This window comes from Cebus imitator, unplaced genomic scaffold (genome assembly GCF_001604975.1).
Source record: "Cebus imitator isolate Cc_AM_T3 unplaced genomic scaffold, Cebus_imitator-1.0 Scaffold327, whole genome shotgun sequence".
In the NCBI taxonomy this organism is placed as follows: Eukaryota; Metazoa; Chordata; class Mammalia; order Primates; family Cebidae; genus Cebus; species Cebus imitator.
This window is the reverse complement of record NW_016107642.1, coordinates 1,723,277-1,732,989: the sequence shown is the minus strand read 5'-3', so window position 1 is coordinate 1,732,989 and position 9,713 is coordinate 1,723,277. Positions and strand designations below refer to the sequence as shown.

The 9,713-nt window shown below is 36.1% G+C and overlaps 1 pseudogene; it reads left to right on the top strand.

Annotated features, from left to right (window-relative positions):
- The first annotated feature begins 4,114 nt into the window (after positions 1 to 4,114).
- Positions 4,115 to 6,105, top strand: LOC108286729 (annotated as a pseudogene).
- The last annotated feature ends 3,608 nt before the right edge of the window (positions 6,106 to 9,713 follow it).

Below are 9,713 nucleotides of genomic sequence, written 5' to 3'. Positions count from 1 at the left end.
TATAACGTTTATAGATAGAAACCCTAATTATGCTTTCCTCTATTAAAGCTTTTATTGGAGCTACATTTTCTCAATGTGGTAATCCTAAGTGATTTGTTTGTATTGTTATTTTGCTTTATCCGGAAGTACTTCATGTTGCTTTGTAGAGTCATTCAGAGATCTGGTCTACCCAGTAAGCTTGCATGAGTTCAAATCTTGTATATCCCCCCCTAACTGTCTGGACTTAGAAATATTCATTTGTAGGATTAGGTCATCTGTTGTTACATGTATATTCCAAACAGAAATTTAGGACATTTTCTGTAAGAACTCACTTTAAAAATAAAAATAAATATGAGATAAATAAAAATAAATAAAAAAATAAATAAAAATCAAATGAGATTCAGTGTATAAAAGTGCCTATTCAGCACATAATAGCTACTCTAAAATGTGCTAATTAAAGTTATGATTATCATTTCTACTCAATGTCATTGAAACCTTGATTCTGTCATCTTATATTTAAATAGCCATATTATATAGCCTCAGCCTCAATTTCATAACTGTGCTTTATTTTAATCTACATTCAGGTCATTGACATAAACGTTAAAAAGGAAAAAAAAATTGAGACATGGTAGATAACTTGCTGCAATAAAGACTATTCTAGGTTGAAACCTATTCATTAATCAATAATTGGTGCATAAATGTTCAGCCAGCTATGAACCAGCAAAAGCGGTGATTATTTAACTCCATACTGCCAACAACAAATGAAACTTTGTCAAATATCTCTCTCAAATTTATACAAATGTGCATGTACATACACAGAACAAATACAAAAACAAATAACAAATATGGTCACTGTCATATTAACTTTTTTTTTTTTTGAGACAGAGTTTCCCTCTTGTCGACCAGGCTGGAGTGCAATGGTGCAATCTCTGCTCATTGCAACCTCTGGCTTCAAGCAATTCTCCTGCCTCAGCTTCCTGAGTTCCTGAGTAGCTGGGATTACAGGTGCCCAGCACCACACGGGGCTAATTTTTGTGTTTTTAGTAGAGACGGGGTTTCACCATGTTGGCCAGGCTTGTCTCAAACTCCTGATCTCTGGTGATCCACCCACCTTGGCCATACTAACTTTAAAATGAAATATCAAACAAGTATAGCAAGTCTTGTTGTCATTAAGCCTATACTAAATCCTTATAATTGCAAGTTCTGCCACTAATTGCTAACGAAGGATTTGCTTAGCCAGTTTATTCAGTATTTTTATTTATGTCATCCACTATTTTTATCTTATTGAAAATTGAAAGAACATTTTCTCACCTGATTCCCATGATTATGTCTTGAGTTCATCTGTGATCACATCTTGAATGTATAATCTCTGGCAGGATTTCAATTATCTAAAGCCTAAAGACTTAAATTAATTCCAGGGAGATTTTCTTCTTTATCCTCTTCCCAAACTATATCTACTCTACTTCCACACCTTTGGTTACATTATACCTCATTTCATTGTTTTTCGTTTACTCATCTTTCAGCTCATTGAGTTATGCCATAATAATTCCAGAGCACAGAGAATTCTGAACTACTCCAGAATTATTTGTTGTTTATTGTTATTGCTGTTTCTGCTCTAAAGAGATGAAGTATTGCTATGTTACTCAGATTGAATTTGAACTTGTGCTCGGGAGGTCCTCCCATCTCACATCCAGAGTAGTTGGAACTACAGGCATATATCACCACACCCAGCTCCATTATTTGTTTATGCCACTTATTCAGCAGCATAAACAATATAATGTATAATATTATACATTGGCTTTTCCCCTATATGTCTTATATTTAATTTTTATAACACCTGTTGTACTTTGATTACAAACTAGGATAAAAGGTAACTGTGAAGCCCAGTATGTAGTAAAAACACTGCTGCATTATGAATCAGACAATTGAACTCCCAAGTCTCTAGGATTATTGAAGAGCCCCATAACCTAACTGGGTCTCAGGTTCTTGATCTATAAAATGTTGAAGTTGGATTATATGCACTTTAAATATCTCTTTGAATTTTAAATGCTACAACTACTGCAATAGCCTGTAAACTCCATTAAGCAGGAGGTATGTGTCCTGTTCACTATTGGCTTCCTGAGTACTCATTATAGTGAATAGCACACATTCATTCATTCACCCAAGAAATTTTCATTGTGTATAAGGAACATCTCAAGGTACTTGGGCTAAAGAAATAAACAACTTTCTTCCCTCATGGATTTCCTAGTGAGGGGAAATAGGTAAACCATATAATAGGTTAGAAGTTTATTAGTGTTACAGAGAAAAATCAGGCAGGGAAGGGGAACAAGAATGCGAGTTTGGTTTTCAAACTTCAATATGGTGGTCGGTGTGTACCTCTCTGTGAAGGTTACATTTGAGCAATGACTGGAAAGATAGGAGAGATGAGCCAGCAGACATATGGAGAAAGAATATTCCTGGAATCAGGGAGAGTCAATACAATTTCTGACATTATAATTCACCAAGAAGAAGCCAGAGTTGCTGGAGCTAAAGAACAGGTCAGAGACGTAGCAGGTAGCCAGTGTAACGGGCCTCACAGCCATTGTGAAGGCTGGCCTTGACTCTGTGTAAGATGGGAGCCCTTGGACATGTGAACCAAGAGATGGCATGATCTATTCTTAGAGGGATAACACTGGGTGCTAGGTTGAGATTAGACTGTAAGGGGAACAGGGGTAGTAGCAAGGATAGGATTTAGAGATGATGATGGCTTGACAAGCAGCAGAGGTGGTGGGAAGTGGCAGGATTCTGGAAATATTTGAAGATAAAAGGATTTTTTGAGAGACAGAGAGAAATCAAGGGTGACACCAAAATTCTAGGACTAGTTGAAAGGATAGAATTACTACTATTTACAATGTGGTAGAACAAGTTTGTAGGGCAAGACCAGGAATTTAGTTATATAATATTTGGTTTGAGATGTCTATTAGGCATCAATAATTGTTCAGTAAATGTATGTAGACTGATTATAACTGATTGCCTTATATACTTTTTGCACATATCATATATAGTAATACAACTTTTAAGAACTGGTCCTCTGGAACACTTCTCCTCCTAGTGTATCAGTCTTGGAACTTTCACAGTACAATAGGTAGGAAAAAGAATTTCAGAATCTAGAAGTGAAGAGAATTTGATATGTAGTGATTGTCTATTATCACCCCAATATGCAAAGTTAAGGCAAGTTTCCATTATATTTTCACAGTATAGATTGGCATCCATTTGAGACAAATAGTCACTAGAATGTACAATCTGCATATATGTCTTTGATTAGAATTGTAATGGGTAAAAAACTGTTTGTGAAAAATTTTGATAAATTTTCAAATGTTTGAAAACATATAGTTTCCAAAAGTACAAAAGCTGTTACAAATAGTAAAAACAAATGTTGTTTTTTGTTATTGAATTAAGCATACTAATTTTTTGTAAAGAAATGTTTCCTAGACTGAGGTCTTCAGTCATTAGATGATTATGTTTATACATGATCTCAAATAATCTCAGTATTGGTAATGACAGTTTATATGTTTATATATAAGTTAGCACAAATATATACATAAAGGAACACAATGTAGAATTATACACATGTGCATGTATGTGTGTATATGAAATCAATGCATTACAGAAGCTTTTTAAAGTAGGTTTTAGGTTTTATTTATTTTGTATATGTGTGTACTAAATATTTCCTTGAAAGAAAACATGATAGAAGTTCAGGCTGTTTTCGTCTAGAAAGTGTGTGGGAAAAGGGGGTATTATACAAATTGTAAATAAAATCAAACTTTTATAGTGTATAGTGTATCTCAATAGAAATTACCCAAAATAAATTACCCCAAAGTTACCAAGAAAAAACGTTTTATCATTCAACCTTAGTAAGTTTTGAAAGTATTTTTGTTTTTTCAACTTTTTATTGGGATAATTCATTGAGATTTATTCAAATAAAATGATAATATTATGTCTATTTAATATATTTTTCACATGCTCTGATAATAGTAAGAATTCTTGTGTTCTGTAAATATTTATAATACATTTATTTGCTTAAAATATTTTCATATCCTTTCTGCCTGTGGGCTCTGACTAAGAAGTATCATTAAACTCTCTTCTCCCTGTGGTCATGTCTAAGTCAGAGTCTCCTAAAGAGCCTGAACACCCGAGGAAGCTCTCCATTGGAGAGTTGAGCTTTGAAACAACCAACGAGAGACTGAGGAGCCATTTTGGGCAGTGGGGAACATTCCCAGACTGTGTGGTAATGAGAGATCGAAACACCAGGTGCTCCAGGGGCTTTGGGTGTGTCACCTATGCCACTGTGGAGGAGGTGGATGCAGCCATGAAAGCAAGGCCACATGAGGTGGATGGAAGAGTTGTGAAACCAAAGAGAGCTGTTTCAAGAGGAGATTCTCAAGGACTAAGTGCCCACTTAATTGTAAAAAAAGGTATTTGTTGGTGGCATTAAAGAAGAACATTTATATATCAATTAAGGAAGACAGTGAAGAACATCACCTAAAAGATTATTTTGAACATTAAGGAAAAACTGAAGTGATTGAAATCATGATTGACCAAGGCAGTAGCAAGAAAAGGGGCTTTGCCTTTGTAACCTTTGACGACCATGATTCCATGGATAAGACTGTCATTGCGAAGGATATGAACAGACGCTTTTCAAGAGAAGACATTGATGCAGCCAACAAACATATGAAAAAAGCTCATCATCACTGGTCATTAGAGAAATGCAAATCAAAACCACATTGAGATACCACCTCACGCCAGTTAGAATGGCGATCATTAAAAAATCTGGCGACAACAGATGCCAGAGAGGATGTGAAGAAGCAGGAATAATTTTACACTGTTGGTGGCAGTATAAATTAGTTCAGCCATTGTGGAAGACAGTGTGGCAATTCCTCAAGGATCTAGAAATAGAAATACCATTTGACCCAGCAATCTCATTATTGGTTATATACCTAAAGGATTATAAATCATTTTATCATAAAGAAACATGCACACATATATTCATGTGGCACTGTTTACAATAGCAAAGACTTGGAACCAACACAAATGCCAATCAATGATAGATGATTTACAAGGACTATAAATCATTTTATTATCAAGACACATGTACATATATGTTCATTGTGGCACTGTTTACAATAGCAAAGACATGGGACCAACCCAAATGCCCATCAATGACAAAGAAAATGTGGTACATATGCACCATGGAATACTATGCAGCCATAAAAAAGGATGAGTTCATATTCTTTGCAGGGACATGGATGATGCTGGAAACCATCATTCTCAGCAAACTGACACAAGAACAGAAAACCAAACACGGCATGTTCTCACTCCTAAGTGTGTGTTGAAAAATGAGAACACATGGACATTGGGAGGGGAACATCACACACTGGGGCCTGTTGCGGGGTGGGGGGACTGGGGAGGGATAGCAGAACGTGGGGGATTGGGAAGGATAATATTAGGAGAAATATGTAATGTAGATGACGGGGGAATGGATGCAGCAAACCACCATGGCTTGTGTATGCCTATGTAACAATCCTGCATGATCTGTACATGTACCCTAGAACTTAAAAAAAAAAAAAAAGAATACCATACTTGGAATGGCCACAACTATGAAGTTAGGAAAGCCCTGTAAAGCAAGAGATGGCTAGTGCTTCATCCAGTCAAGGAGGTCGAAGTGGTTCTGGAAGCTTTGGTGGTGGTCAAGGAGGGGGTTTTGGTGGGAATGACAAGTTTGGTGGTGGAAGAAACATCAGTGGTTATGGTGGCTTTGGTGGCAGCCATGGTGGTGGTGGATATGGTGGCAGTGGGGGTGGCTATAATGGATTTGGTAATGATGGAAGTAATTTTGGATGTGGTGAAAGCTACAATGATTTGGGCAATTACAACAATTAGTCTTCAAATTTTGGACCCAGGAAGGGAGGAAGCTTTGGAGGCAGAAGCTCTGGACCATATGGTGGTGGAGGCCAGGACTTTGCCAAAACAAGAAACCAAGGTGACTATGGCGGTTCCAGTAGCAGCAGTATCCATGAAAATGGCGGAAGATTTTAATTAGGAAACAAAGCTTAGCAGGAGAGGAGAGCCAGAGAAGTGACGGGGAAGCTACAGGTTACAACAGATTTGTGAACTCAGCCAAGCACAGTGGTGGCAGGACCCAGCTGCTACAAAGAAGACATGTTTTAGACAAATATTCATGTGTATGGGCAAAAAACTCGAGAGCTGTATTTGTGACTAATTGTATAACAGGTTATTTTAGTTTCTGATCTGTGGAATGTGTAAGGTATTCCAATAAAGGGTTTTAATATAGATTTTTTTTTGCACCCATGCAGTTGATTGCTAAATGTAATAGTCTGATTGTGATGTTGAATAAATGTCTTTAAAAAACATTTTCATAGTATACTTGGTCTTTTGGAAATGTTTAAGAATATTAATTATTTTATCATTAACTGTATGGTATTTCAATATTTTGCAAGACAAACATTGGATATATTTTATTAAACTATGAGAATTCATTTCTGTGGTTTTCCCCTCTTTTAAAATATGTCACTTTTCACAAGAAGGAACACTATATGAATCCTTATCTAATGCCAGCACAATGCAAATATATAGTAAACATCATACCAGTATTTACTCAAAGCAATAAGATTCAATTTTAAATAATGAATTCAACAGATAGAAACTTTCTAGAGAAGTCATTCTAGAAATAGAACAAAATTCATTTTAAAAATATTCCACAGGCTAATTTACCGAGTAAGCAGAATAGAGGGCAATTGAAATGTCTTTTCAGTTATGTCCTGGAATTATTTAGTGTCTAAAGTCAGAGTCCAAGATTAAGGGAGGTGGAGAGGATTTGTACCTACTACATTTCTTGGCTTCATACCACTTAGTATTATTAAATACTCATCTTTACTCAACTAAAATTGAAATGTACTAAAAATATACTCTGTAGCTCTGTGCTAGACATTTTACAGAAGCCATCTCCTTTAATCCTATATGTAAATATGTTCCTTCTGTTTCTATGCACATGCTTATAGGAACTGTACATCTCCAAATGTTGACATAGGCCAGAGGAACTATTCAAAGCTACACAGACGTGCATTTACACATAACACAGTGCAAGGATTTTCAACTTCTTTTAACCCTCTCTCTTTACTTCAAATTCTATTTTACAGAATTTGGTATTGCCTTGATTTAAATTGAGTGTGAGTGAGGAGGAAATTAGTTCACCACCCAACCTCTCCCTTCCTTCAACCTTTCCCCATTTCTCAACGAAGCTCCCCAGTAAAATCAATGGCAAAGTTTTAAAAACAGTGGTATAGGGCAAATATCTTCTGCTAAGCTAGTCAGCTTCTAAAAAGCATTTCCTTTCAATCTTCATGTCTATCATTGTAAATTAAGAAAATAAGCTGATTATCTTAATCATGTATCATTCTCCAATTTGAACTTCAAAACATCCTATGTGTCAGACTAGTTAGAGATAGCTGAGTAAGCATAGTAGTTTAGGAAATGTATGGTCTTTAAAACAAACTGATTGGAGAACTCAGAGCCATCAAGTGAAGAACCACAGTTGGAACTCCAACTATTTCACTCCATATCCTGTGCTTTGGTTGTCAGTATATAGAAAGCTACAGTAAAGTAAGTCATCAATAAGTTGGTCTTCATTATGGTCAGCTCACACTGGATGAAATTCTTGGTGGTAAAAATCCCCTTAAAACACAAGATATTTCCTAAGACAAAAGTAAAGCAACAGGACATAATAATGTGCCTGTGCTATTAGCTGCTGTAACAAGTGACCGCAAGTTGGGCAGCTTAAAACAACACAAATTTGTCATCTCACAGTTCTCAGTGTCAAAAGTCTGAAACAGATCTCACTGGACTAAAACTGAGGTGTTAGCAGGGCTGCATTTCTTTCTGGAGGCTGGAGGGATGAATTCATTTACTCATCTTTTTCAGCTTCCTGAAGCTGCTAGCATTTCTAGGCTCCTGGTCCCCTATTATCTCCAAAGCCAGCAATGGCCAATCTAGTCACCTCACACTGCCTCTTTCTGAGACTAATTCTTCTGCCTCCTGTTTCCACATTTAAGAATCCTTGTGATCACATTCCTCCTACCTGGATAATTGAGAATGGTCCTTATCTTAAAGTTGGTTAATTAATCTTAAAGTTGTCACCTATGCTAGTACCAAAGGGTACCTAGGGTACCAAAGATTGGTACTTAGGCTAGGTACCAAACATAGCATATTTTCAGGTTCCGGGAGTGAGGATGTGGTCATCTTTAGGGGCATTTTCTTCTGCCTACCACAGTGCCTGAAGGAAAAACGAGTGAATAGAATGAAGGTGCTTGGTCTAAGTGGAGTCCGGAAACGTGAAGCAAAGGCAGTGGAAGATTCATCAGTGTTCGTCTGAGTTTATAGGTAGAGACACCAGATTAGGGTAATGCAAACTTTACTGCACAGCCCTCTAATCACTACACAGCCACATCCTGTGATGACAGAGATCACCAGGATTTTCCATGGCCACATACCCTTTACCCCAGTTTCCTGTGCTCTGAGTTCATACAGTAAATCATCTTAAAGGCTCTGAATTCAGGCTCTTAGAAATCATGATTCCAGGAAAGGCATGTGCCATATCAAAGAGTGAAATATGATCAGGTGGAAAAAAATCTGCCATCTCTACGTTTTAATATCCTGCTTTCTGTATACATATCCCATAAAATTGAGAGCGTGATTAATTTTGAGTCTGCATAACAAAGGCAATTTTCTGGGACTTCAATCCTCAGACCAGGCTTTGAATTAAATCCACTGTCCAAGAAATTAGCATGGTGCAAAAGCCAAGTCACTATTTTACTATGCTCTGTGATATAATTTGTTACTTTTTGTCTGCCATTTTCTTTTAGTAAACTTCTAAGATTTTTCAAGCAACATTATCCTAACCTAGATGTCGGTGATTATTTAGGATTAATCATAACAGAAAGTAAAGTATTACTAAAATAAAAATATAAATCAAAGAGAAAATAATTTTGTCGGTACATGTTTTATTTATGCTGAGCTTTAGAGACATATAGTATTAATATGAGGCAAAATACACTTTGTATTGGCTGTGCAGCTGTTAAATGAGAAAAGTATCTTAGTTATAATTTTGAAAATTAACTATTTTTGAAGACTAGTGACTCTCTTTGAAAGTAGTCAAATTGAATTTTTCACTAAAACCACATAGCCTAAAAGATTATTAAATCAAGAAAAATGTTTACACTTAATTTTTTTCCTGCAAATAAAGGCCCCTTTAAATGTGACCTTTAATTAATTTTATTATTTTTGCTATTTTTAATATTTGCTTTGAAAATTTATCCCCATTATTAAAAGGGGGAGAAAAACAAACAAAAAAAGGCACAGGTTTCCTTACATCCATTATTAAAGTTGTATCATAGCTGCTCTTCTAGCTTAGATATCGTCACCCCTTTAGCTTGGAATCAGGAGGATCCAATTCAAGAAGGATGCTTGAAGCTTGTGAAGTAGTGTATTTTGTGGGCTTTTTGTTTTTGTGATTTTGGAGTTTTATTTGTATCTCTCTCCAAGTAACATGTAGATTCTTATCCTTGTACCCAGTCAAATTCCTATAAAGTCAAAATCCCATGTCTTGGCTCTCCTCTGGATTCTAGATCAAAGCAATCTGTCCTGTATGCTTACAAATTCATTCCGTACACAAAAGGACT